The sequence below is a fragment of the Camelus dromedarius genome, chromosome X (assembly GCF_036321535.1).
Source record: "Camelus dromedarius isolate mCamDro1 chromosome X, mCamDro1.pat, whole genome shotgun sequence".
Lineage (NCBI taxonomy): Eukaryota > Metazoa > Chordata > Mammalia > Artiodactyla > Camelidae > Camelus > Camelus dromedarius.
Genome location: NC_087472.1, coordinates 122,941 through 150,125, shown reverse-complemented (window position 1 = coordinate 150,125; position 27,185 = coordinate 122,941). Strand labels below are relative to the sequence as shown.

At 37.3% G+C, this 27,185-nt stretch overlaps 1 protein-coding gene, 1 long non-coding RNA gene and 1 pseudogene across 4 annotated transcripts in view; 2 read left to right on the top strand and 1 right to left on the bottom strand.

The window, feature by feature from the left end:
• Positions 1 to 91: 91 nt before the first annotated feature.
• LOC105089421 (uncharacterized) lies at positions 92 to 22,120 on the bottom strand. 2 transcript variants are annotated; one of them, XR_004134558.2, is made up of 4 exons: positions 21,933 to 22,120; positions 14,073 to 14,203; positions 3,784 to 3,880; positions 92 to 451 (listed from the first exon to the last, which is right to left on the bottom strand). It is a non-coding gene; the product is annotated as an uncharacterized LOC105089421 (long non-coding RNA). The 2 variants fall into 2 exon arrangements; XR_010379335.1 differs by lacking the exon at positions 14,073 to 14,203.
• On the top strand, positions 16,351 to 16,821 carry LOC135320217 (thymosin beta-4-like; annotated as a pseudogene).
• Positions 22,121 to 22,217: 97 nt separating the features above from the next.
• VAMP7 (vesicle associated membrane protein 7) overlaps positions 22,218 to 27,185 on the top strand; it is a 62,589-nt gene continuing 57,621 nt past the window's right edge. For both annotated transcript variants that reach the window (XM_064482736.1, XM_010980471.3), the window contains exon 1: positions 22,218 to 22,365. The gene's annotated coding sequence lies outside the window, so the exon portion shown is untranslated. The remainder of the gene's footprint in view (positions 22,366 to 27,185) is intronic.

Here is a 27,185-nt window from a genome sequence, read left to right as displayed (position 1 = left end):
AGATTTTAAATACCATTTACAGAAGCATACAAAAGCATTAAACATGGATGAATAAATTGAATAAAATATGTTCAAGATTATAGACCTAAAAGTGAAAAATATTTTTGAAATAAATAAACAGAAGATATAAATAAGTGGAAAGATATACCATGGTCATGTATTAGAAGTCTCAATATTTTAAAGATGCAATGTTAGTTTTCTGTTGTGTAAGAAATTACCACAAACTTTGTGACTTAACACAAATTTTTTATCTCATAACTTATGTGAATCAGGAGTCAAGGTACAAGTTAGTTGGATCCTCTGTTCAAGGTCTCACCAAGCTGGCTGAATTCAAGGTATTGGCCAGGGCTGTGATCTCAGGGTCCTCTTCCAAGCTTACTGGTTATTGGAGAATTCAGTTACTTGTGGTTGTAAGACTGGGGATCAGCGAATCACTAAGTCCTCTGAAGCACTAGAGCAAATGGATAAGTTGGAGATTTTCAGGGTAACCTGAGAATCCAATTACATCCAGCCACTAAAGTAGAACAGTGAAGTGAAAGCTCATGTGGAGGTCTATGGGGAATGTTTGCCTTTGTATAAGCTATAACCTCTTTTGGACCTAGAATCTGATGGTAGATCTGGGCTGCAGTTGATCATCACGGTAAAGTCACAAATAAAAGTTATACTGAGCAGACGAAAGAAATGACAAACCGGAATCTATCAGGTACCTCCACATCTATCACCATAACTGCAGCAGATTTGTATTTTTCAAAGATGGCTGCAACAATGCCTTCCATTTTACATGCTCTTCGGTAATATGTCCTTGCCACTTCCCCATTAAGAGGTGCAGTCTATTTCTTACTCCACTGAAGCTGGGTCCCACCTGTGACTACTTTGACTAACAGAGCATGGTGTAAGTGAAACTATGCCAGTTCTAAGCACAGCACTTACCTGGCATAAACACTCTGTTCCTGCCTCTTGGAACACTCACTATTGGTAGATACCCTCATGGAATCCAGCTTCCATGCTGTAGAAGACCGAGCCACATGATGAGGTCGTATGTAAGTGCTCTAGTCCATAGCCCCACCTGAACTCTCAGCCAGGAGTCAACCAAGTGCATGAACCATTTTGGATGTCCAATCCAGTTGATTTTTTAGATAAATCTAGCCCAGATACCATCTATCTGAAGCTGTCAGATCCCAAGTAAGAGGCATTCAGCTAAATCCAGTCAATCCACAGAAACATGAGAGCAAATAATAAAGTTTTTCAGCCACTAAATCTTGGGATGATTTGTTATATAACAATAGACAAACACAACTGTATCTGCTCATGAAGCCACTCCAATAATTATATCCATTGCTTCACTCTCACTTTTGAAATCTCACATAGGTTCCTTTAACACAGAACCATTCAAATAAAGTGATTCTGCGAAATGTATTTTCTAGTTTGACTAAGATGACAACACTTGGTATATTTAGCTTAACTGTATAACTTTGGCTATTGGAATGTGAACTGACATGATGCAAGCAGAGGCTTTAAGTATGTTTGTGTGTTGGCTTATTCTTGCACTTTTACCGTCTGCCATGAGGAGAACTTGCCCTGGATAACCTCTGGTGTGGTCTCACGATAATAAGATACATGGTGCAGACCTGAATCCAACCCTTAGTCCGGAGTCAAGCCTAGCCAAGCCCAGCAGAGCCCAGCAGAACCACAAATGACTAGCAGATTCTTTTATAAAAAGTAAATACTTGTTTAAGCCACTGAGATGTTGGAGTTGTTTGTTACATAGCATTATTTCAGGCAATAACTATAATAACAGGTAAATAAGTGTAAAGAACCAAACATTTTTTTCTGCCTTTCTTGATGAAAGTCCTTCAGGATAACCAAATAGTTCTTTTAGAAAAGGTCTTCTTTATAGAAGAATCCCAGGTTATAAATGCAAGAATGATAGGATATCACCATTTGGAAACCTATAATGAGATGACAGTTCTAAGTAAAGATCATCAAACACTACAAAAATTACTAGGTGAAAAGTGGTTGGGTAAGATTATAATGGATAGATCAGGCTGACAACACATGAACAAACTAATCAGTGTTAACATCACAAAAAAGAGAAACAACCAGACATTATGTGTCTCCTGATGTGATGCAATAAGAAGTAAAAACAACACTACTTACAATTTATTCTTGCTAAAATTTGAATCTAAATCTGATAAACCTCTATACTTAACTACAGGAAATAAAGGTCAGAGGAACTGGTGAGTGTGGTATTGTGATTATATTTAAAAATGTGTCCTTATCTTTTAGAGATACACACTGAAATATTTATAAATGAAATGATACATCTTGGTCTTGTTTCAAAATTGAGGGCAGTGTGTGTGGGGGAGTGGTATGGATGAAACAAGATTGGCTAACAACCTAGGTTTTTGGCTTGAGCAACTAGGTGCCTGGTGGTATAGTTAGTGAGATATGAAGCCAGAGAGAGAAATAGATTTTGATTAGGAAAATGGCAGTGCCACATCAGGAGTTCTGTTTTTTGATACATTAGATTTGAAATGCTTATTATATATAGAAATGGAGATATCAAGCAGATAATTAGATATAAGAGTCAGGGGCTCAACTGAGAGGTCACACTGGAGATGTAAATTTGAGTGTCACCAGATCCTATAGTTTACACTCTCTCTGTGTATCTACATGTCTTTAGTACTTTCTAGATGAAGTAGGAGCTATTCTGTTCTCTAAAGTTCCTACCACTTCTGTAGGGAGTGTCAGTTTGTTTAGCCACTTTGGATGTCAAGTTAGCAGTATGTAGTAAAATTAAAATAGACATCCTCAATGACCAAACAATATCACTTCTCTGTATCAACCCTAAAGTAACATTTGCACAAGAACATAAGCAGACATGCAAGGGTACTCCCACAACCTTACTTGTAATAGCAAAAAATTTGAAACAACCCAAATTTCCACCATCAAGGGGATGGCTAAATTTAAAATATTTCCATACTGTGGAATATTATGCAATATTTTAAAAGAATGAAGAATATCTCCGGGTAATTAAAAGATCTCCAAGATATATTGTTGAATTTTTTTAAAAAAAGCAAGTAGAAGAGTATTTCCACTTCTCTGTTGATACCTTTGGAAAAGAACTATGTGTGTGCATGCACATGTGTGTATGCATATATTTGTATATATGTATTAAAAAGTTTTAAATGTTTCAAATATTATATAACAACCAACATTGGCTACATTTGGGTAGGATACTGGGTTTGGGGGCTGGTCAAGAGAACTTTTAGCTTTAAAAGTAATGTTTTAATTTTATAATGAAAAGATGTTTATATGTTACTTACAAAATTATCTTTTATATAATTTAAAAGAGTAGAGTAACATTTATGTAACTATCTGGAATCAAGTCATACTAAACTACATAGTGAAGTGGTTAGGAACAGGGGCTTTGAAGTGGGGCTTCCTAGACTTGAATCCTGGCTCTGTTTGAGCAAGATGCATAAATTCTCTATGCTTCTGTTTCCTCATTTTTAAAATGGAGATAACAATATTACTTATTTCAAAAGGTTGTGTTAAAATAATATATGCAAGAGGCTTAAAAAAACTGCCTAGCACATAGTAAGTGATGAATAAATCTCAGCTGTTTTTTAAAATTGTTGTTTGTATTTCCAATAATAAGCTTCTGTTTTCATATATTAAGAGTATCTAGATACTATTCTTGTGATTAAAATGATAAAATGTAGGCTGAAAATTATTGTTAGGATATTCACAGCAGATTCATTCATTAAATATTTTGTATACCTATCATGTGCAATTGTGCCCAAAGTATCTTCATTCATAGATTCCTGTCTTATTGAAAAGCCATAGTGTAGTACTATTCAGTGGTTTTGTCAAAGACCTGTGAAAAAAGAAAGAAAAAAGAAAAATGAAGTTCATGCAAATCTTCAAAGGAATACCAAATCCATTGATAACTTGTAGTGTTGAATCCAATAAGATAAAAGTATTATTTTCATAAAGTAATCTTAAATTAGATCTTAAAGTTTCTTTCATCCAGCAGCCACTCAATGCTAAATACTCTCACCAGTATCCCAAATGAGAATCATTCTATCTCTTCTTAAGTGTTGTTTTTAACAGAGGACTCATTATTTCATGAAGCAGATTGTTCAATTGAGCTGCTAGAACTGTACCTTATGTTGACCCTAAATCAGCAGCTCTGCAACTTCAAGAACTGGCTCCTTTCCCCACTACACTAGTGGATTCTCTTTCATCCTTTACATGGCAAATTTTTTGAATGTTTGTAGATATTGATCCTGCCACCTTAGAATCATTTCATTTTCAAGCTAAAAATTCCTGCACTTATTTGACTTCTTATCACTCTCTTTATCCTCTGGACCAATTCTAGTTCAGTGGTGTTCTACTTTAAGTGTAGGGCTTAGTATTTTTGTTGCTGGGAAAGTACATCTGATATTGCAACTCACCATTTTTGCACATATCAGAGAGATAATCTGGAGCAGTTGTTCTTCTAATGACCTCGTATAATTAACCCTTGTGGTGTCTAATTAAAAATAAACATATATCAGGGTCCCTATGTTTCCCTGTGGAAATGTTCTAATTTATTTTTGTCCTCTGGCTACTACTTTACATAAGATAACCTTAGGGCAGTTAATTTTGGAAACATATGATAGAAACTTCCAGTTCAGTTTTTTTTTCCTTGATGTACTTTTAATCAATCCCTCTGGCTGTACTCAATGATAGTTTTCTTATACCTATGTATTATTCAATCCCTAACTCTATGTAGGCAATACTAAAAATTAAACCTTAAAATGACATGACCTAGGTTAACCCCATCTTCAGACCTACACCATTTTCCCCTCTGAAGACAAGTGACAGATACTTTCCTCAATCCATGAAAATCTTGGCCTACTCTAAGAAATAGGAGAACTCCAAGGGACGCCACACCAGCATACTGGAGCCTATTTATTTAGACCCTTCTAGACCTTTTGGTAATAAAGTTCTGATTCCTAGAGAGCTCAGAATTTGCTCTTTTATTGGGGTCACTGAATTCACAGTTATTTTGTTCCTCTGTCCCTTTAAGGTAAGTCTCAGCTGATTCCCATAAGACTGAAAAACTTCCAAGCATTGGGGATCCATCCTTGGATCTCTTGTCTATCTATAATTACTCCCCTCCATCAACCAATTTTATTGTGTTAAATATCATATATTTGCTGATAATACAACATGTCTCCTATTCAAATCTCTCCCTTAAATTCTGCCATCCATGGCATCAGATTCATCCTAAGGCTGGCTCCCTGTAGAGTCACAGGATGGCTGCTGCACATATCAGGACTAAATTCTTACTTGTTTCTATCTACTGCAAAATAGACTGTAATGCTTCCCAATATAATAAAATTATATAGTAATTATATAATGAACTGTTTATCAAAATCTTTTTCTATAATAAATTTCTATTATCATGTAGTTTTTTCCTTTTCTTTTTAACATTTTTTATTGATTTATAATCATTTTACAATGTTGTATCAAATTCCAGTGTAGAGCACAATTTTTCACTTATACATGAACATATATATATTCATTGTCATATTTTTTTCTCCGTGGGCTACCATAAGATCCTGTATATATGTCCCTGTGCTATACAGTATAATCTTGTTTATCTATTCTACAATTTTGAAATCCAAGTCTATCCCTTCCCACCCTCCGCCCCCTTGGCAACCACAAATTTGTATTCTATGTCTATGAGTCTGTTTCTGTTTTGTATTTATGTTTTTTTTTTTTAAAGATTCCACCTATGAGTGATCTCATGTGGTATGTTTCTTTCTGTTTCTGGCTTACTTCTCTTAGAATGACATTTTCCAGGAACATCCATGTTGCTGCAAACGGCATTATGTTGTTGGCTTTTATGGCTGAGTAGTATTCCATTGTATAAATACACCACTTCTTCTTTATCCAGTCATCTGTTGATGGACATTTAGGCTGTTTCCGTGTCTTGGCTATTGTAAATAGTGCTGCTATGAACATTGGGGTGCAGGTGTCATCCTGAAGTAGGGTTCCTTCTGGATATATGCCCAGGAGTGGGATTCCCGGGTCATACGGTAAGTCTATTCCTAGTCTTTTGAGGAACCTCCATATTGTTTTCCACAGTGGCTGCACCAAACTGCATTCCCACCAGCAGTGTAGGAGGGTTCCCTTTTCTCCACAGCCTCTCCAGCCTTTGTCATTTGTGGACTTTCGAATGATGGCCATTCTGACTGGTGTGAGGTGATACCTCATGGTAGTTTTGATTTGCATTTCTCTGATAATTAGTGATATGGAGCATTTTTTCATATGCCTATTGATCATTTGTATGTCTTCCCTGGAGAATTGCTTGTTTAGGTCTTCTGCCCATTTTTGGATTGGGTTGTTTGTTTTTTGCTTAGTAAGTCATATGAGCTGCTTATATATTCTGCAGATCAGGCCTTTGTCGGTTTCATTTGCAAAAACTTTCTCCCATTCCGTAGGTTGTCGTTTTATTTTACTTATGGTTTCCTTTGCTGTGCAGAAGCTTGTAAGTTTCATTAGGTCCCATTTGCTTATTCTTGCTTTTATTTCTATTGCTTGGGTAGACTGTTCTAAGAGAACATTTTTGAGATGTATGTCAGATACTGTTTTGCCTGTGTTTTCTTCAAGGAGGTTTGTTGTATCTTGTCTTATGTTTAAGTCTTTGATCCATTTTGAGTTTATTTTTGTGTCTGGTGTAAGGGAGTGTTCTAGCTTCATTGATTTACATGCTGCTGTCCAGTTTTCCCAACACCATTGGCTGAAGAAATCATTATGGACTAACATTTTACTTTCTTTTTCTGTTGATTCATCGTTAGTGTAAAGAAATGAAACTGATTTTTGAATGCTAATCTTGTAAGCTGCTACCTTGCTGAATTTTTCAATCTGCTCTTGTAGTTTTTGTGTGGACCTTTTAGGGTTTTCTATATATAGTAACATGTCGGCATATAATGACACTTTTACCTCATTTTTTCCTATTTGGATCCTTTTTACTTCTTTCTCTTGCCTGATTGCTGTGGCTAGGACTTCCAAGACTAGGTTGAATAGGAATGGTGATAGTGGGCAGCCTTGTCTTGTCCCAGATTTTAGTGGGAAGCTTTTGAGTTTTTCACCGTTGAGTACTATGCTGGCTGTAGGTTTGTCATATATAGCTTTTATTATTTTGAGATATGTTCCCTCTATACCCACTTTGGTGAGAGTTCTTATCATAAATGGGCATTGTATTTTATCAGATGCTTTTTCTGCATCTATTGAGATGATCATGTGGGTTTTGTCCTTTCTCTTGTTGATGTGATGTATTACATTGATTGATTTGCATATGTTGAACCACCCTTGTGTCCCTGGGATGAACCCCACTTGGTCATGATGTATAATCTTTTTTATGTGTTGTTGGATTCTATTTGCTAATATTTTGGTGAGGATTTTGGCATCTATGTTGATCAGTGATATTGGCCTGTAATTGTATTTTTTGGTGGTGTCTTTGCCTGGTTTTGTTATCAGGGTGATGGTGGCTTCATAGAATCAGTTTGGGAGTATTCCCTCCTTTTCAATCATCTGGAAGAGTTTGAGAAGGACTGGTATGAGTTCTTCTTTGTATGTTTGGTAGAATTCCCCGGTGAAGCCATCTGGTCCTGGACTTTTATTTGTAGGGAGGTTTTTTTTTTTTTTTTTGCTATTTCAATTTCATTTCTAGTGATTGGTTTGTTCAAGTGGTCAGTTTCTTCTTGATTCAGTCTTGGTGGACAGTATGTTTCCAGAAACTTGCCCATCTCCTCTAGGTTATCCATTTTGGTTCCATATAGTTTTTCATAATATTCTCGTATGCTATTCTGTATTTCTATCTTATTTGTTGTAATTTCTCCATTTTCCTTTCTTATTTTGCTTATTTGTGCTCTCTCTTTTTTCTTCTTTGTGAGTTCGGCCAGAGGTTTGTTGAATTTATTTACTCTTTCAAAAAATCTGTTAATATGGTGAATTACTTTTATACATTTTTCTAAGATTAAAACACTCTTGCATCTCTAACATAAAACCAACCACTGAATTCAATTATTAATATTTCATGTAGGATTTAACATGCATTTTCATAAATGAAATGGATGTGTCACATATGTGTTTACATTATGTCTTTTACATAATATCTTTGATCTTGGTATTATGCTGTCTTCAAAGATTAAGTTAAGAAGTATCCCTTTTTCTATTGCTTGGGAGAGTTTGATTAAAATTAGTATGATCTTCTTGAAATTTAGTCAAACTTGCATGTAAAACAATCTGGGACCAGGTATTGTCTTTGGAGGAATATTTTAAAATACTGCTTTAATATATTTCATGATTCTAGGACTATCCAAAATTTTGTGTTTCCTTGGGTCACTGTTGGTTAAGTTAAGGTCAAACTTCTTAACTGTGATGTTGATATCTTATATATTCTCCAGAATTATTTTTGTCTTTTTGACCTAACATTAATTGAGAGAAAAGTGTTGAAATTTTCCTCTATGTGGTAGATTTGTCAACTTTTCCCTGTAATCCTATCAAATGTTGCTTCACATTTTTGAGGCTGTAAATATATTTTAAATTTGTGTTAAAAATTTACTATTTGTTGATGATCCTTTCCATATCCAGTATTTTTGTGTAAAAGTCTATTTTAACTGAAATTAATGTAGTCACACCATTTCCTTTTCTTAATATTTGCCCTTTTCCCCCCATCCTTTTCCTGATAAAAAATCTTTTATTGGGCTAAATGCTAAACATTTTATCTTATTATTGTTTACTTGTAAGAATTACTTTTAACAATTAATATGTAACCTTCAAATTAGCACATTTGGATCACTTATCCTTTAATTCTAGATGGACGTTAATTAAGAGAAATCTCAGTAATGCGGTTGGCCTATGACACATGCAGACATAACTACACACATTCATTTGGGGAGTTAGTCCATAATGATTTCTTCAGCCAATGGTGTTGGGAAAACTGGACAGCAGCATGTAAATCAATGAAGCTAGAACACTCCCTTACACCAGACACAAAAATAAACTCAAAATGGATCAAAGACTTAAACATAAGACAAGATTCAATAAACCTCCTTGAAGAAAACATAGGCAAAACAGTATCTGACATACGTCTCAAAAATGTTCTCCTAGAACAGTCTACCCAAGCAATAGAAATAAAAGCAAGAATAAACAAATGGGACCTAGTGAAACTTACAAGCTTCTGCACAGCAAAGGAAACCATAAGTAAAACAAAACGACAACCTACGGAATGGGAGAAAGTTTTTGCAAACGAAACCGACAAAGGCCTGATCTGCAGAATATATAAGCAGCTCATACGACTTACTAAGCAAAAAACAAACAACCCAATCCAAAAATGGGCAGAAGATCTAAACAAGCAATTCTCCAGGGAAGACATACAAGTGATCAATAGGCACATGAGAAAATGCTCCATATCACTAATTATCAGAGAAATGCAAATCAAAACTACCATGAGGTATCACCTCACACCAGTCAGAATGGCCATCATTCGAAAGTCCACAAATGACAAAGGCTGGAGAGGCTGTGGAGAAAAGGGAACCCTCCTACACTGCTGGTGGGAATGCAGTTTGGTGCAGCCACTGTGGAAAACAGTATGGAGATTCCTCAAAAGACTAGGAATAGACTTACCGTACGACCCAGGAATCCCACTCCTGGGCTTGTATCCAGAAGGAATCCTACTTCAGGATGACACCTGCACCCCAATGTTCATAGCAGCACTATTTACAATAGCCAAGACACGGAAACAGCCTAAATGTCCATCAACAGATGACTGGATAAAGAAGTGGTGGTATATTTATACAGTGGAATACTACTCAGCCATAAAAGCCAACAACATAACGCCATTTGCAGCAACATGGATGCCCCTGGAGAATGTTATTCTAAGTGAAGTAAGCCAGAAAGAGAAAGAAACATACCACATGAGATCACTCATAGGTGGAATCTTTAAAAAAAAAAACATAAATACAAAACAGAAACAGACTCATAGACATAGAATACAAATTTGTGGTTGCCAAGGGGGCGGAGGGTGGGAAGGGATAGACTTGGATTTCAAAATTGTAGAATAGATAAACAAGATTATACTGTATAGCACAGGAACATATATACAAGATCTTATGGTAGCTTATGGAGAAAAAAATATGACAATGAATATATATATGTTCATGTATAAGTGAAAAATTGTGCTCTACACTGGAATTTGATACAACATTGTAAAATGATTATAAATCAATAAAAAATGTTTAAAAAAATTTAAAAATACCAGTATGGTACTGGCATAGAAACAGACACACAGACCAATGGAACAAAACCAAGAGCCCAGAAATAAACCCAAGTATATACAGTCAACAAATTTTTGACAAGGGAGCCAAGAATATGCACCCTCATGTTCACTGAAGCATTATTTACAATAGCCAAGACATGGAAGCAACTTAAGTTTCCATCAATGGATGACTGGAAAAGAAAATGTCACACACATAATGGAATCGGATTCATCCGTGAAAGGGAAGACAGCCTTTCCATTTGCAACAGCATGGATGGATCTTGAGGGCATTATGCTAAATGAAATAAGTCAGACAGAGAAAGACAAATACTGTATGATCTCACTTACATGTGGAATCTGAAAATAGAAAAATACCTGAACTAACAGATACAAGGAACAGACTCGGGTTTGCCAGAGACAGGGGTGGGGAGTGGGCAAAACAGGTGAAGGTGGTCAAAAGATATAAACTTCCAGTTATAAAATAAATAAGTCCTGGAGATATAATGTAGAGCATGGTGGCCATAGTTAATAATAATGCACTGTATAATTGGAAGTTCCTAAGAGAGTAGATCATAAAAGTTCTCATCACAAGAAAAAAAAGTGTAACTATGTGTGGTGATGGATGTTAACTAGACTTATTATGGTGATCATTTATTTCACAATGTATACAAATATCAAACCATTATGTGCTACCAGAAGCTAGTATAATGTTATATGTCAATTATATCTCAACTAAAAAACAACAAAAATAACAAACAATACCATGCACACACACAGAAAGTCCTCATTATCCAAGGACTACTGATACTTAATATGCTACCTGAATGGAATCAACCTAAAAGGGGAACAGAATTTCATCACAAATGATGGATAAAAGGTTTGGGACTTCACCCAGAAAAGTAAAACCAAAAATTATTTAAATAAGCTTGTTTAATGTCATATTTAAAAGAATTTAGGTTTTGATTGCAGCTATGCACTAATTTTTAGAATGGACCAAAAATTAAATAAGAATTGTTTGGTGGATTTGGGGCATTTCTCCAATAAAAGCATTGCAAGATACAGTATCCTTCACCTCATTTGTGATTCTCCTAGCATAAAAGGGTCATTTTTGTCAAAACATTTAAACAATTCATTGTTTCTTCTAAAGACCTCTCATTAATTTGGTATCAAAATATCTATCACTCATCATCCATGTAGATTTTCTTCACTTCAATTGTTAATTGATATAATTCATGTGTCAGTGGCTTTAGTGTGTTGAAGCAATTATCCAACACCACTTTCAAGTTTATGAATCCTGTATCTTTTGCAAGATTTATTTTACCTTGCAATTAATTTGCAATGTTTCCATTGTTAACATTCAATAGTCAACAAAGGACCAATGATATGATAGAGGGTATAGATGCTAGTGGTTTTAGATTTCTGAGGAGGATTAATTTTATAAGTGACAGATTAATTGGTGACCTTTTCCATGGTATAATGAATTTTGCTTTCCTATACAACCTCATAAATTATACGTGCTCAGAAAAAATTAATTTTTACACACACACAGACATCTATACATGTATATGTAATCTTGTCAGATATATACCCTAATGGTAGGATTAAGGTTGAGTTTTGTATTTTCCTTATTACCTCTTTGCATTTAATGATTTTTCTATCACTGATCATGCATAAATAGTATAACTAAAAAACTTTTATGACATCAAACAAAAGTAGGCTTTGAATAATGTTGGAAAACAATGAGGTTTGTAGTCTCTGTCTAGTGACATATTTCGTTTGCATTGGTTTTACAAATTGGCAACTGAAATTAGGCCTTGGTAGCAGTGTATCCTATAGTAATTAAGCCCAGAATTACAGGGTACCAGTTGCTATATGCAATAAATGGACTTGAAACGACAGAATGAGAGATTTTGATTATATCTACTAAACAATGTTCTGACTGTGTTAACTCTTGGTAGGCAATACTGCAAATTGATAAACCTGATCCCAGTTTAGGATTAAATCTGATCCTATTTTGGAATTGGGGAATTAAAGAGATTTCCAGTCTCTGCTTTTCCAGTATTTTCTAAGCTTATTACCTGAGTCTCTTGCTACAAATACAGATCCCCATCTTACACTCTCAAAAAAAAAATGTGACTTTGTTGACCAGGAATCTATGTTAACAGATAATTCCCCAGGTGATTCTAATGTAGCCCATCCATACACTGGTGTTAAGGAATCAATGTTTTATTCCAGTAGTTCTAGGAAGAAACCACCAAATGTCTTGGTGAATGGACATTTACACTCACTTCTTCATAATCATATAATGAGTTTCTTAGGGTCCTCCTTGAGCAATAAAATGTGATGCAATTTCTATCTGTATCAACTACCAGCACCTGCCGACCAAGAAAAAGTGATTATAACAGCATTATGCCTCAGTATCAAGTACTAAACAATAGAAAGCAGCAAATATTGAAAGATAAAAGCCATTACTTAAAGCGAACTTTTTGCCAGATTCTAACACAAGTAGATTATAAAAATTTTTCTTAAAGGCCAGATAATACAACCCCATAATTTTACAGGTGAGCATCATAAAGGTGAAGTCACGTGAATTGTATTGAAATAAGAGCTGTAGCAGGATATGTGAATGAATTCCAGCCATTTTTCATGGAGCTGCCAAAACACTCTGCAATTACTTTCCAGAAGGAAATAAGATAGACAAATTTAAAACATGTATCCCTTTGATTTCTATTGTGTTACATATGGACTCACAGCTTTCAAATACTCTTAAAACACAGCATGAAAGCCATTACCTTTACATGCAAGCTATCTGAAGTCTTTTTAAAATTTTCCTTACAGGGAACTACCGCGGCCACAGGTTTGAAATAAAATTGAAAGTTGTAGTGGGAAGGAAAATAAAAAGCCCTTGAGATGCGTTGAGGAAAGCAAGGGTGCAGGTGGCAGCTGCCCCGAGTTTTAGTCCCAGTTCCACAGTCTCTAACCCCAGGATGATTTAGAGCAACCCCTTTGAGTCTTAGTGTTTTAGTAGAGTGGACTCCACCAGTGGTCCCTATGCCCATCCCCACCCTGTCAGAGAAGTGCTCCAGGTAAATCCCAAGCTGGATAGGGAGGGAGATGAAACTCTGTTCACTCTGTGTTTCTGAGAAGCAATTAAGTGACCAAAGAAAACTAAAGCTAACCTGGTCTCTATGACTGTTAATGTCCCCTTGCCCCTTGAAGAAGGTCACAGGTTTGGTCTGTTTCCCACTACTTTCCCAAATCCAAGTCAAGAGCTCACATTCAGGGGCCATGTTCAGTATCAAAGGGTAGCAGTCCTCGAGTCCACTCCTCGCTGGAGGGAAGAGAGCTACAGGAGGGATACCCCATCCCGTGCCTCCAGCAAACCCTTCACAGAACAGCTGCCACAAGCAGTGATGTGACACTGGTCTTGCCTGGTTCCTTTCCCCCGACATTGTCCCTGGCCCTGCTTCAAGGTCTGTGCCCCTTGGGCCATTTCTGCCAATGTCCCTGGGATGTGTACTCAGAAATACTGTGCCCTTCAGTAGCATTTATGCACTATCTTCCAACCATTTTGCTGTGAAATGTGAGCTTTCTTCTCCCTTCCCCATCCCTGTGGCTTCTGCATTGTAACCATCCCCTTTCAAGGAGACACTGCCCAGGAAGCAGGAACAGAAATGAAGGAGACATATGGAAGCAAAAGGTTGTATATCAATCTGGGACTATTGGATTTAGTCAACCAATGCTGATTGCCCACCTCTCCTTGTATTTCCTCTCAAGGAGCTTCTGAAATTTATGAAAGAGAGGCTGGGTCAGGAAGCCAAGACTTCAGGAGTCAAACCTTGGCCCTCTCAGTTCCAGTGCATCTTGGAGCCGTGGTTTCCTTATCTGGAAAATGTTGATAATAATAATAATTTCTTCATACCATTACACTGATAATTAAATGCAGCAATATATATTTATCTTAGAATACTTTTTGATGTCAGAGAAATGTTAGCCCTTCTCATTAGTATGCATTCTTTCAACAAACTGTAACTCTGAGCCTCCTTGAGAAGACAGAATGGTGGACAAGAGCAATAAGATTTCTGCCCATATAGGACTTACAGTTTCTGTAATTGAATAAAATTTAACAGGCAGACTTTAAGGAAATAAACAATAAAATTACTTTGATTATCATAAATTTTGTAAAGAAAATAAAACAGGAAAATGTGTAGTGAAAATAAAACAGTGAAAATGTGTAGTCAGGGAGAGTACATCTAAGGAAGGGCCATATAAGCTGGGACCTGAATGATAAGAAATGTGCACCGATCTGGAGGTTAAGCATTCATGGCTGAATAAAGAAGCTGATGCAAAAACTCAAAGGTAAGCACATACTTCATCTGTTCCAAGATGGAAATCGTGGACTTGCAAATATTATCATGCCTTAGAGATGTAAAATTTCTACCCCTGTGCATGTGGGGATACCTTATATGGACATCTTCATCCCCAACAAGGAAGAGTTGGAGAATAGGGAAGATATGGCTATGGGTCCTAGATGTTCTCTCATTATAAAAGTGATCGATGACAAAGGTCAGTTTATGTGTGGAGATAAAATTCCAGCCCCTTACACCAACAAATAATTTGTTAAATGCTGAAGGCTTAAAGAGTTAAAATCCTTAACAATGGAAATAAGCCAAAATGAAAAAAACCAAATGTCAAGTTACAGGGCTCTTCCATAGGGATACCAGTTGTATGGTTTGCTATTGCATTAGAAGGTGGATTCTCTGCATCAAATTAGAAGCAAGCTAACACATGAATTTTATGCTTAGAACTTTGAACTGGAAGTGTTCTTAATTTTTCATCAGAATTTTAAAGAAGGATCATTTCAAATAAGTGTTTTCTTCCCTTCTGTTTCATCATTTTTATGGCTTAAACCAAATTACTTGCAATCTGATAGCAGCAGTATCTACCTCAAAGTCACTAGTTTACTTTATTTTTGACTTGGTTATAAAGATCATTTGAATTTGCCCTTCTTGTAGTTTGAAACTTAAGAAAATTAGTTGCTTTGTGAGTGCTGCACTTCCATTTCCAGAACCAAGCCTCAGGCTTGCCTCTGGTCTTGCCCTTTTGAGAATGTCCATGTTCTGTAAAGCAGGTGTTTTCTGTTAAACTCCATGCAGTGTTTGTCATGCTATTAAAGAGAAAATATAGTGAGCTCCTAATTTCTCCAGAACTAGAAGTTAGTGGATTAAAAAAGAAAAGCTAAAAAGTAAAGTGGTCACAAAATCTTGAATTTCCTTATGAATATTCTGTATGTTTTATTAAAACTAAAAAAAGGTAAGTCAAGGAACTAAGGGGAATAAAATAGATAGCAGAATGAGAGAAGCAAAATATGTCAACATAGTAAATAAAATGCTTGAATAACTTTGCCAGACTAGGTCAGATATTTCTATATCTGGATGTGCATTGGTTTTTAGTAAAGGCAAATGAAATTGCTCTTCAGATGGGAGTTGATGTCAAGCCTTTATGACTGGCAACAGTGCTTTCAGCATTATCACAATATCATATTACTTAACTTAAAAAAGTGAAGCATCTACAATAACTTTCCTAATGACTGTCTTGAAAATGAGAAGCCAAATCTGAATAGATGGGTCCTTAGGGGCATATCTAATGCACCTCTATAATCTGCAACCAAACCAGAGGAACACTAACAGAAGAATGCTGTCCTGGAGAAAAATAAATATATAAAGAGAGATAGGTCACCAGCTTTCTTATGTTAGTGTGCTAAGAGGAGCAAGAAATTAAAAGCAATATAGAAATTTGAAAACTTCCCTTTTATATACAACTTTCCTGTGTATATATAAAGTTAACAAAAACGTACCAACATCTGGGAAATGGCTCCTGCAATTAGAGAGTAAAATGGTTTACCAGGATGTGAACATTCTATTACTGATAGCTGCATATGGACACCAGAGATTTAAATTAAAACAAGTCTGGACTTGGCAGCAGCCACTGCATAGACCGGACCCAGTTCACTCTCGCCTAGCTCTGCCTCCTCTGTACCCATGTCTGACAAACCCCATATGGCTGAGATTGAGAAATTCGATAAGTCGAAATTGAAGAAGACAAAAACGCAAGAGAAAAATCCACTGCCTTCCAAAAAATGACTGAACAGGAGAAGCAAGCAGGCGAGTCGTAATGAGGCATGCGCCGCCAATATGCATTGTACATTCCAAAAGCATTGCCTTCTTATTTTACTTCTTTTAGCTGTTTAACTTTGTAAGATGCAAAGAGGTTGGATCAAGTTGAAATGACTGTGCTGCCCCCTTTCACATCAAAAATGGTGAATTACTGACAATGAAGGCTGTGCCTGCCTCTCCCATCTGCCTGTCTAGCAGGCAGAGAAGGAAAAGAACTTGCATGTTGGTGAAGGAGGAAGCTGGGTGGGCTGACAGTGAAATCTAGAGTGAAATGCAAGCTGGTCCAAAGTGTCTTGCAGGCTGTAAAATGCAGTTTAATCAGAATGCCATTTTGTTCAAATGATTTTAATTATTGGAATGCATAATTTTAATATGCAAATAAAAAGTTCTAAAACCTGAAAGAAACAAAAACAAACAACAACAAGAAAACAAGTCTGTAGTCTTTTTTTTTCCCCACCAGCACCATGACTACCTGTAGTCATTAGAATGAGAAATAATAAAACATCAAAAGTTGGATGCTGGGAATGCCCACCTAGTACATTATGAGAAGGACTGTTCTACTGCAGATGTAAAGAAACAGCACATCCTTGATATGGTGAGAAATTTCATTGCTATGTGAGATAGACACCTCAGAAGTAATCTACAACTTCTTTGCCAAAGCTGGTGTTGGAACCATTGATGTCTCAGATGAACAAAGCAGGATACGTGATGACACTAACTGGAATGAGCTGCAAAAAGAAACAAACTGTCCCATAGTCAAATGTCAATGATTTTGCAGATACTGATAATGTGTTAGCTCCCTCTATTGATTGTAAATTTCAAAGGGGAACAGGCATTCTCCAGCTAGGTCTGTTTTGTTTATTTGTTTGTTTATTTGTTTGTTTGTTTGTTTTGGTTAGTAAGTGCCCTTTATTTCTTAGTCAAAGTTCTTTGGGGATGGGGTGGAGGATAGCTCAGTGGTACAACGTATGCTCAAGATTGTGGATTCAATCCCCAGTCCTCCATTAAAAAATAAATAAATAAACCTAATTACCTACCTCTCCAAAATAACCTAAAAAACAAAACTAGAAAAAAACCTCACCCTCATGCTTTTAGGGGGTGCTGAATATATCTCAGTGGTACAGCATATGCTTAGCATGCACAAGATCATGGGTTCAATTCCTAGTACCTCCATTTAAAAAAAAAGAAAGTTCTTTGGGGTACAAGTAAGAGAAACACAAGCAAAGTTAATATAAAATGAATAAGAGGGTTTATCATAAAATGCAGGGTCACTCCATGTATTCCAAGGACAGGATGTGCCATCAGGTTCACAAAAGACGGAACCAGGAACGAGAAAGCTCTCAGATAGCTGCTCTCTCCCTCTCCCAGGCTACCTTTGCTTTGCTCAGCACATCTACTTCCCTGTCTCAGTCTCTCTGTATCTGTCTCTGTCTCTGTCTCTGTCTCTCTCTGCAGACAAGCCCCTTAGGCTCTACAGGTGTGTGGTACAAGATGGCTGCCCCACAGCAGTAGCTTCAGAACCCTGTTTACAGGACCTCCCACTTGCAGACCAGGAGACACCATCCAGGATCTCTAAGTCTTAATTTCCCGGAAAAGAATGACTAAGTTTATTTATTTATTTTTACAATGTTGTGTCAAATTCCAGTGTAGAGCACAATTTTTCAGTCATACATGAACATACATATATTCATTGTCACATTCTTTTTTTACCATGAGCTAACACAAGATCTTGTATATATTTCCCTGTGCTATACAGTATAAACTTGTTTATCTATTCTATATATACCTGTCAGTATCTACAAATTTCGAACTCCCAGTCTGTCCCTTCCCACCCCCCACCCCCTTGGAAACCACAACTTTGTATTCTATGTCTATGAGTCTGTTTCTGTTTTGTATTTATGTTCATTTTTTTTAGATTCCACATATGAGTGATCTCATATGATATTTTTCTTTCTCTTTCTGGCTTACTTCACTTAGAATGACATTCTCCAGGGACATCCATGTTGCTGCAAATGGCGTTATGTTGTTGCAGCCATTGTGGAAAACAGTGTGGAGATTCCTCAAAAGACTAGGAATAGACTTACCATATGACCCAGGAATCCCACTCCTGGGCATATATCCAGAAGGAACCCTACTTCAGGATGACACCTGCACCCCAATGTTCATAGAAGCACTATGTACAATAGCCAAGACATGGAGATAGCCTAAATGTCCATCAATGGATGACTGGATAAAGAAGTGGTATATTTATACAATGGAATACTATTCAGCCATAAAGCTAGGTCTGTTTTGAGCACAGACGAACAGAAAGAAAATTTAACCAAGACCAAATATCCAGGAGAAAAGAAGCATAAATGGCACTGGTGGTCAGTAATAAATTACACTAATGTAAATGATTTTGATGCCAAAGCAACAGTCACTAGATTTGTTTGTGAACTACAAAATAACACATCAAGATCCAATCCCGTTTTTAACCTGTACATCAGATCATATCACTCCTCTGCTTGAACCTATTTCCCATTACACTTAAAATAAAATCTAAACTCCTTCTGGCTTACACAGCCTTGCAAGGCCCTCTGGCCACAAGAAGATAAGAGGGAAAAGAACTCCAAGCAGAGAGAACTGGTGCAAAGACCATAAAGTGGGAAGGAGCTTGACATATCTGAAGAGCAGAAAGAAGGCCTGTGTGAGCTCCTCTCCTACTACTCTCCCCTCACTTCCACTATCCTCCAGTCATTCTGCTTTATTTCTGTTCCCTCTTATCTTCTTGTGGCTGATTCCTCCTTGAAATTTAGGTTTCAGTTTAAATGCTGCCTCCTCAAAGAAAACCTTCCCTTATTTCCCAGTATAAAGGCTTGTGTTAGAGATACAAATTTTGAAGCACAGATGAGATTACTTTAGGAGAGAATATGGAGTAAGAAGAAGGGTTTTGCTAGAGCTCTAAAATCCCTAAATCGAGGCAACATTTAGCTATTAATTCAAGACTATCTGGCTCCAAAACTTCTCTTTCTAAGATACTATGTTGTCTCTCAAAGAATAGGTGTTGAATAAAATTAAATTAATATGTAAAGTAAACCATTGCAGAGGGTGAAAAAGCTAAAAATAGAAGCATATACTTTGCTAGAAAATGAAAAGATATTTGAGGTATGTCTTAAAGAATAAATAAGATTTAGACAAGAGGGGCATCATGTGCAAAGGCATTAAGGCATGAAAGAGCATGGCATTGAATTGTTAACTCCAGGTAAGCAAGGACATTGTCTGTCTTGTCCACTGCTATGACTCCAGAATCCAGAATAGGCCTGGCTTATAGTAGGCACTTAGTACATACTTGTTCAAGGAATGGGTAGATGGATGAATGAGTGAATGACACCATACAGGAGCAAGCTTGAACACAGGGTATGTTGGTGAGAGAAGGAGAATATGAAGCAGGAGAAGGAGAGAGAGGTCAGATCATGGAGGGCCTTGAGTTCTCCATTGAGAATCTTAGGCTTTATCTTCTACATAACGGGGAGCCAATGAAAATTTTAAGTAGAATTTGGAAATGATCAGATTTTGTTTTAGACAGAACAATCTCAAGTGATTAGGAGTGAGTGGGAGGGAGATGGTGAAGAAGATACTATAGGTACAGATATATTTTACTTCTGATTTCTAGTGCCCAGATCATTTCAGTCATGGTTATCTGAATGTACCTGGGTCAGTCTATAGCCCACCCAGAGCCAATAATAATAGATAAGGTACAGTATATGCTGCACATATTAGAGTGGGACAGTTTGTATGGTACCTCATGACCAGTGCTATATTTTTGTCATGCTTAGAAAAATATTGAGGAATGAAGTGTATATAATTTCCAGTGTATATATCTCATTATTTCTTATTTTCCTTTTCTTTATCCCTAAATGTAAACCAAATTAAATGCAAGCTATCATTATGCAAGACCTAATGAAGGAGAACTGATGACAAATACAGTGCTTGTTCAATAAATACTTATTGTTCTTGCATGCTTACTCTCTGCCTGGCACTATTGCTCATTTATCATTGCAACAAGCTTTGAAAGCAAGTGCTATTATCATCTTCATTTTAAAGGTGAGAAAACTGAAGCTTGACAAGTGAGATTTATAGGGGATAGAATTAACATGGCTTGCTGATTGTTTGGATGTAAGCTATGAGGGAATGAAAGCATTCAAAATGATACCCAGCTTTTTGGTGTAAGCAAATGATTGCATAGTTGTGCCATTCACTGAGATGGGATTAGGGAAGAAGGTAGAGCAAGTTATGGGAGAGGGAAGAGTGAAAATACATTGTTTTAAGTGCCTGAAAGAGATGCCCAGCTGTCATTAGATATTTCAGCCTAGGTTACAGGAGTCTCGCCTGGACTTCTATATGTGGGAATCATCAGCATACAGATGATAACCAAAGCAATAGGATTGGTTAAGATCACCCAAGAAAAGTGTGAAGAGGTTTTTTTTTTTTTTTTTTAAAAAAGGATAATATAAGGCAGAGCCCTTTGGAACATGAGTATTTCAAAGGAAAATGAAGAGCTGCCACAGAAGTGGGAAAGTGCATCATCTTAGAAAGAACTAAGAGAACAGAGGATGCTATGAAGTGAATGTTTGTGTTCCCGCCCACCCACAATTTATAAATTAGAGCCCTGATCCTCAATGTGATCTTATTTGGAGGTAGGCCTTTGAGAGGTAATTAGGTCATGAGGTTGGAGCCCCCATGAATGGAATTACTATCCTTATAAGGGCTGTGAGAAAGATAATATCTCTCCAGCATGTGAGGACACAGCAAGAAGGCAGCAGTCTGCAAGCCAGGAAGCAGGTCCTTACCACAACCCACCATACTATGGCATCCTGGTCAGAAACTTCCTAGCCTCCAGAACTGTGAGAAATAAATTTCTGTTTAAGCCATTCAGTCTGTAGTATTTTGTTAAAGCAGTCCAAACTAAGACAGGGTTTCAAGGAGGGAATAATTAATGTAAAGTCCCACAGAGTTGAAGTATGGTAATGGTTGAAAAGTGTCTATTTACGTTAGCAACACGGTTGAGAATTTTGATGGAAAGGAGAGGTTAAGTGTGTGGTGAAGGGTTTGCAGGGTGTGGGGTTGAGAAAGGCGACTTTGGAATGTTTCAGATGAAAGAAACTTTGACACTGTTTAAATGCTGATAACAAAGAGCCAGTAAGGAGGGAGCCGTTGATGAGTCATGAGACAGACGAGTTTATTAGTGGAGTTAGACTCTGAGTTGGTAAGAAGGAATAGGGATGTAAAAGGGATGGGGGAGCTTAGATCAAAGGAGAGTAGTTATTATTATTACTGCAAAAGAATGGGATAAATGATTGCTGGGGGAGCCAAGGAGGTTAAAAAATTTCGTGGCGAAAGTAGAGGGAGTTCCTGTCAGATGGATTTTATCTCGTCTGTGAAGTAACAGGCGCCGTTACCTGCTGAGACTAAGCCGGGAGATGGCGGTGCAAACTTGGCTCTTCATTTATCCCGCTGACTCAATGCTGATGGACTCTTTGTAGCCCTGCATCCTCTCGTTTTCTCGAAGGAATAGCGCTTGATGTTTATGACAAGAGCTGTTGTTGGAACCGGAGACAGATTCGACGATTCGCCAGTTGGAACTACCACTCCCGGAATGCAGTGCGGCTCCTGGGAAGTGCGTGGGCTGGGAACGCAGCAGGCCCCCGCCCCGCCTCTCGCGGCCATTGGAGGAACGCTCACATTCCCAGGAGGCCCCGCGCGGGCGGGGTGCTTTATGCGGAAGCCGGCGGCGTCCGGTCCAGCCTCCTCTGGGAGCGGGCAGTCGGCGACCCTGCGCTGACCAGCGCCGCTACTTCCGAAACCGCGAGTTCTCGGAGGGTGCCAGGACAGGTAAAAGCAGCGGAGAGCGCTGGGCGGAAGGCGGGAAGACGACCTCAGAGGGAGGGCAGAGGTGTTGACGGGAAGGTGGAATGAGGAGGCAAAGCAAGAGTGACTAGGGCTTCTCTGGTGTCGACAGTTCGAATTGTCGGGCAGGTCCACTTTTGGTGAAGTGCGTTTTATGCCGCTGGAAAGGCCTCGAGTTAGAAGCAGAATGCGTCGCTTAAGTTGTTACAGAAGGAAAAAAATGTTAACTTTCCTTCAGTTTGCATTCTGCAAGACATCTCTGCAGCATTTGAATCTCTTGAGATCTCTTTAGTCTTCGAAAAAAACTCCTCTCTAAGCCCTTGTTTCGATGACGTCGCTTTCAGCCTTATCTCCTACTTCTGGGATCCTTCATGGGTTTCTAGCCCTCTGCGCTCCCTTCCTCCAACGCCGGTGTTGACATTCCTCTTCCTCAGTTCGGATAGGAACTCTGTATCTCTGCCCAGACTATTTTCTCAGCCTCAGACCTGTATGATGATGTTCTTGTTATTACTGTTGGCCAGTATTTAACAAACTGACCATGTACTAAACTCTTTAGTAAATGCTTTACACCTCCCTCCTCCATAACCTCCATACACGATCAGTTATCAAGTCTTTTTCTTTCTGTGTTATTAATTGCTCCCAACCCTTTGTACCTCCATTGTCCTACCCTTGATCCCAGAGGATACGGTCATTTGGAGTATATTCTTTCCCTTTGAATAGCTGTGAGAGCAGATCCACTCATATGTTTAACAAACATTTATTGAACAGTTAATATGTGCTAGACACTCTTCTAAGTACAAGGGATAGGTGGAAACGGGATATAGGGGATCGCTACTCTCAGTAGTTTACATGTTTGTGTGTGTGTGTGCGTGCGCGCGCGCGTGTGCAAACAGGAAGAATCAGGATGATGTTATATCTAGTGGGAATCAGAACAGGTTGTCGACTTGACATTTCCTATGCTGACAAAATCAGAAGGGTTGGGTTGGGTCTCAAAGCATCACCCAAAAAGAATATTTGTAATACCAACAAGAATAGTCTTGATCTGTGACTACACTTCAGGATTTTCATAAACACCTCTTCTTTTTACCTCTTATATCAGTGTTTTTCTTCATCCTCCTGTCTTCTCTAAGGTTATTACGTCACAATTGGTGGTGCTTCTGGCTTCTTTCCTTCTAAGATCCAGACAGAAGTGTTGGGGCTTAGTTTACTCTCAGCTCAACTGCTTTATTTACTTAGGGAGATAGTTTGGTAATCGGAATATTCTTCTTGCCATGTCCTACTTAATAAAATAATCTATGATTTATAGTATATTTAAAACCAAAACATGCTTAGTGTTCATTAATCTATTAAGCAAATATTTGAGGGAGTATTATATGTCAGACACTGTTTTGGGCACTTGGAACCTAGTGAGAATAAGATAGACACTTTGACCTCTCTTCCAAGAAGAAATAATTGTATGCTGAGGAAATTCCCAATATGTAGGCTGACACCTGCATTCTTTTTTTCTTCATCCAAGATGTGATAATCTCAAAACTTTAAGAAATCTGCTGAACAATGTGTTAACAATTTCTTAAACAACAATAACATTCTTAGCTTATTCACTCTAAGGTTTATTGCATTTATTTGTTTGTCTGTCTTCCCCATTGAATTATGGCTCCCTTAAAGTATAGAGGTCCTTTCTTACTGGTATTCATACCTCCAGTGTCTGTCTACTACATCGGGTACCATATAGTAAGTCCTCAGAACATATGTGTTGAAACTGAAAAAGAAAAACTATTTGAGCAAATCCAAATTACTTAATTTGTACAAGGCCTTCTTTTTACATACGGCCATTAGACTTATCCCTAAACCTTCTCATTTACCAAATGTGGACCATTCCATCTCATCAGGCTAGTTTATTTACCCTCCCTAGCTTGTTCTCACTTCTATACTTTCTCTTGTTCCATAGCCGTCTCCTAAAATGAGTTCTTATCTTTTTCCCGAGTACCTTCCATGGCCCTGCCCCCTATTTAATTTAATAGACCAGTTTAATAGTATGCCCCATGATACAAGGGTAGAAAAATATAATGTCCATCATGTATTTCCTACAAAACATTCTACTAATGAACTGTTGCAAGGATTTACCGTAGTGCATCCCCTTGCAATAATACAAATAATGACACAAAATGCTTTCTTTTGATTTTGCATTAACTATTACCATGTGCCATGTGACAAGTTAATTCTTCCACTTCTTTTTTCTGTCTGAACAACCTTTATTCATACAGCACATTATGGTGTAATTTGATTTCCACTTGATATAAACACATCTTTGAGTTTTATTTTCTCCTTAGCCTGAGATAATTCATGTGTTAATGTTATGCTTCCACACTGTCATTTTCAGAATGTCAGGTAAAAGTCTCAACTCTTAAAAGCTTTTTTCCCATGTAGTTATCTTTCAGTTGTAAATCATTACTGTAAAAGATAAATTTTGTCTTTAAACTGATTAAAAAACACAATAGGAATACAAGAGTGCTTGAGTCAGGATTGTCATTATGATTTTAGGATGTACCCATCTAGGAGAAGCCAGACAAGTTTCTAGTACATTAAAAACTAAGCACTGTTATTTTAGAGAATTTCTTGGTACCTATAACTTCATAATGCAAATACAACACTGAATTGTGTGCTGTCACTCATTTATACAGTATATGTCTATATGACCCAGGATATTCATATACATTTTTAATGTTATCATAGTAAAAATACAGAATTAAACATTTTTTTCAGAGCACATAGTCTTGAGTCGGAGAAACTGATTGGCCTTTTTCCCTACTCAGTTCCCTGAAATCATCTTCAACTTCTGTTTGAAGATGCTTCCACTGAGGAGGTCATTTATACTGTTGCTATGCTATTTTGTTAGCAATTTTTTTTAATGCAGGCAGTCCTTTACTTACAAATGGATATATTCTAATAGCTTCTTTGTAAGGTTATTGTTTGAAACTCTGGGTGCATTTTCTTCTATAAATAGTACTATTCATGACATTTCGGTTGTTATGCCAACCAGTAGCATCTTACATAACCTTTAATTTAATGGACTTAAAGACCTTCACCACAATTTATAATAATTCCTCTATAAAACACTACATACAGAATTCTCACTTGGATTGCCACATACCCATAGCATATCTTTTTTTTTTTTTTTTTTTTTTGGAATCCCAGCAGCTGAAACAAAAATGTTCTTTCCTTGGACCCTTCTAGGCAGTAGAAACAGGCCTTTCTAACTCGATGCATCTAATATGAGTAAGGAAAGAGATGTGATAGAGATTTCAGAGAAGAGAAGGAGGCAAGTTGGGGTGGTATGAATATGTGGAGAGGGGAGAATTGGAGTGATTTGGGAGGAATGATGAATTTCTAAGATGGGGGTTTATTGTGTCCTCAAAAAGTTGTTGAATCCTGACCCCTGCTACCTGGAAATATGGTCTTTGCGATGTAATTAAAATATAAGTTAAAACGAGGTCATACTGAATTAGGTGTCCTTACAAGAAGAGACACAGAGACTGCCATGTGAAGACATGGACAAACATGGAGAATACCACATGACTATGGAGGCAAAGATTGAAGTGCTGCAGCTCCAAGCCAAGGAATGTCAAGGATTGCCAGCAAACCACCAGAAGCTAGGAAGAGACAAGGAAGGATTCTTCCCTACGTATTTCAAAGGGAGCATAGACCTGCCAATATCTTGATTTGGGGCTTCCAGCCTCCAAAACTATTAGGCAGTAAATTTCCTTTAAGCTTTGCAGCTTTTGGTACTTCACCACAGCAGCTACAGGAAGCTTGTACAGGAACCTTAGCAGAAATGAAGTAGAATTGGGAAGATGACTGTGGGACCAAGCAAGGAGTTAGTAAGAGAATAGGAACAGTGTTGAGACAGAGCTTTCCTTTATATTCCAATATCTTTTTTTCCCTTCTCTTTCTGGCTTATAGTTTCATTCATTTTCTTGAATATGATCTTATATACTACTTTATTCACATTCACATACTTCTGATAATTAGCAGAGCCACGTTTTCTGACTTCAAATGCAGTATTCTGCCACAGTTGTTTCTATTATCCCAATACTCATTAAGACATTACAGATTCTATTGCAAGAGAGTTATAGTGGGGGCATGTGAGACTTGATTATAGGTGGGATTTTAAGCAGTATAAGAGTAAGAAATGCCTACTAGTAACATCTGAGAGGATAGTAAAGTTTCTGTTCCTATGTACCCAACATTTAATAGTCAGGCATTTTTAAACTGAAGACTGCTTTTACTGAACAAAACACTGCTATGCATAAATTACATAGCTATCCTTATAACTTATATCCACTGTTGCTAGTTATATTCCAAATGATGTCTTCCCAGTTCTAGATGACTATATATAAACTTGAAGACTGCTGTCACGTTCCCTCTGTCTTTTTCCTGTTTCATATTTTTAGTTCCTCTAGCCATTCTTCAAATGATGCAATTTCCACATCTCACCATATTTTGCCCTTCTTCCAGTCTTAAAATACTATACTTAGAATTGAACTCAGTATTACATAGGTGTTCTAATCAGCACAGAGTATAATGGCAATAGTAATTAAAAAGATCGAGACACCTTGCTTCTTATTGTAATTTAAAATTACATAAGCATTTTAAGTAATTACCTCAAGACACTTCAAAATGAACTTGTGGTCCACTAAGACACTAGATCCCTTTGTATTGTTGTCAGATTTAGTTTTCTCTTTCAAGCTACTAGGGGACTGAGGCAGCTAGTTTTTAATCTCTGCCTCAGGGACCATATGATTTCT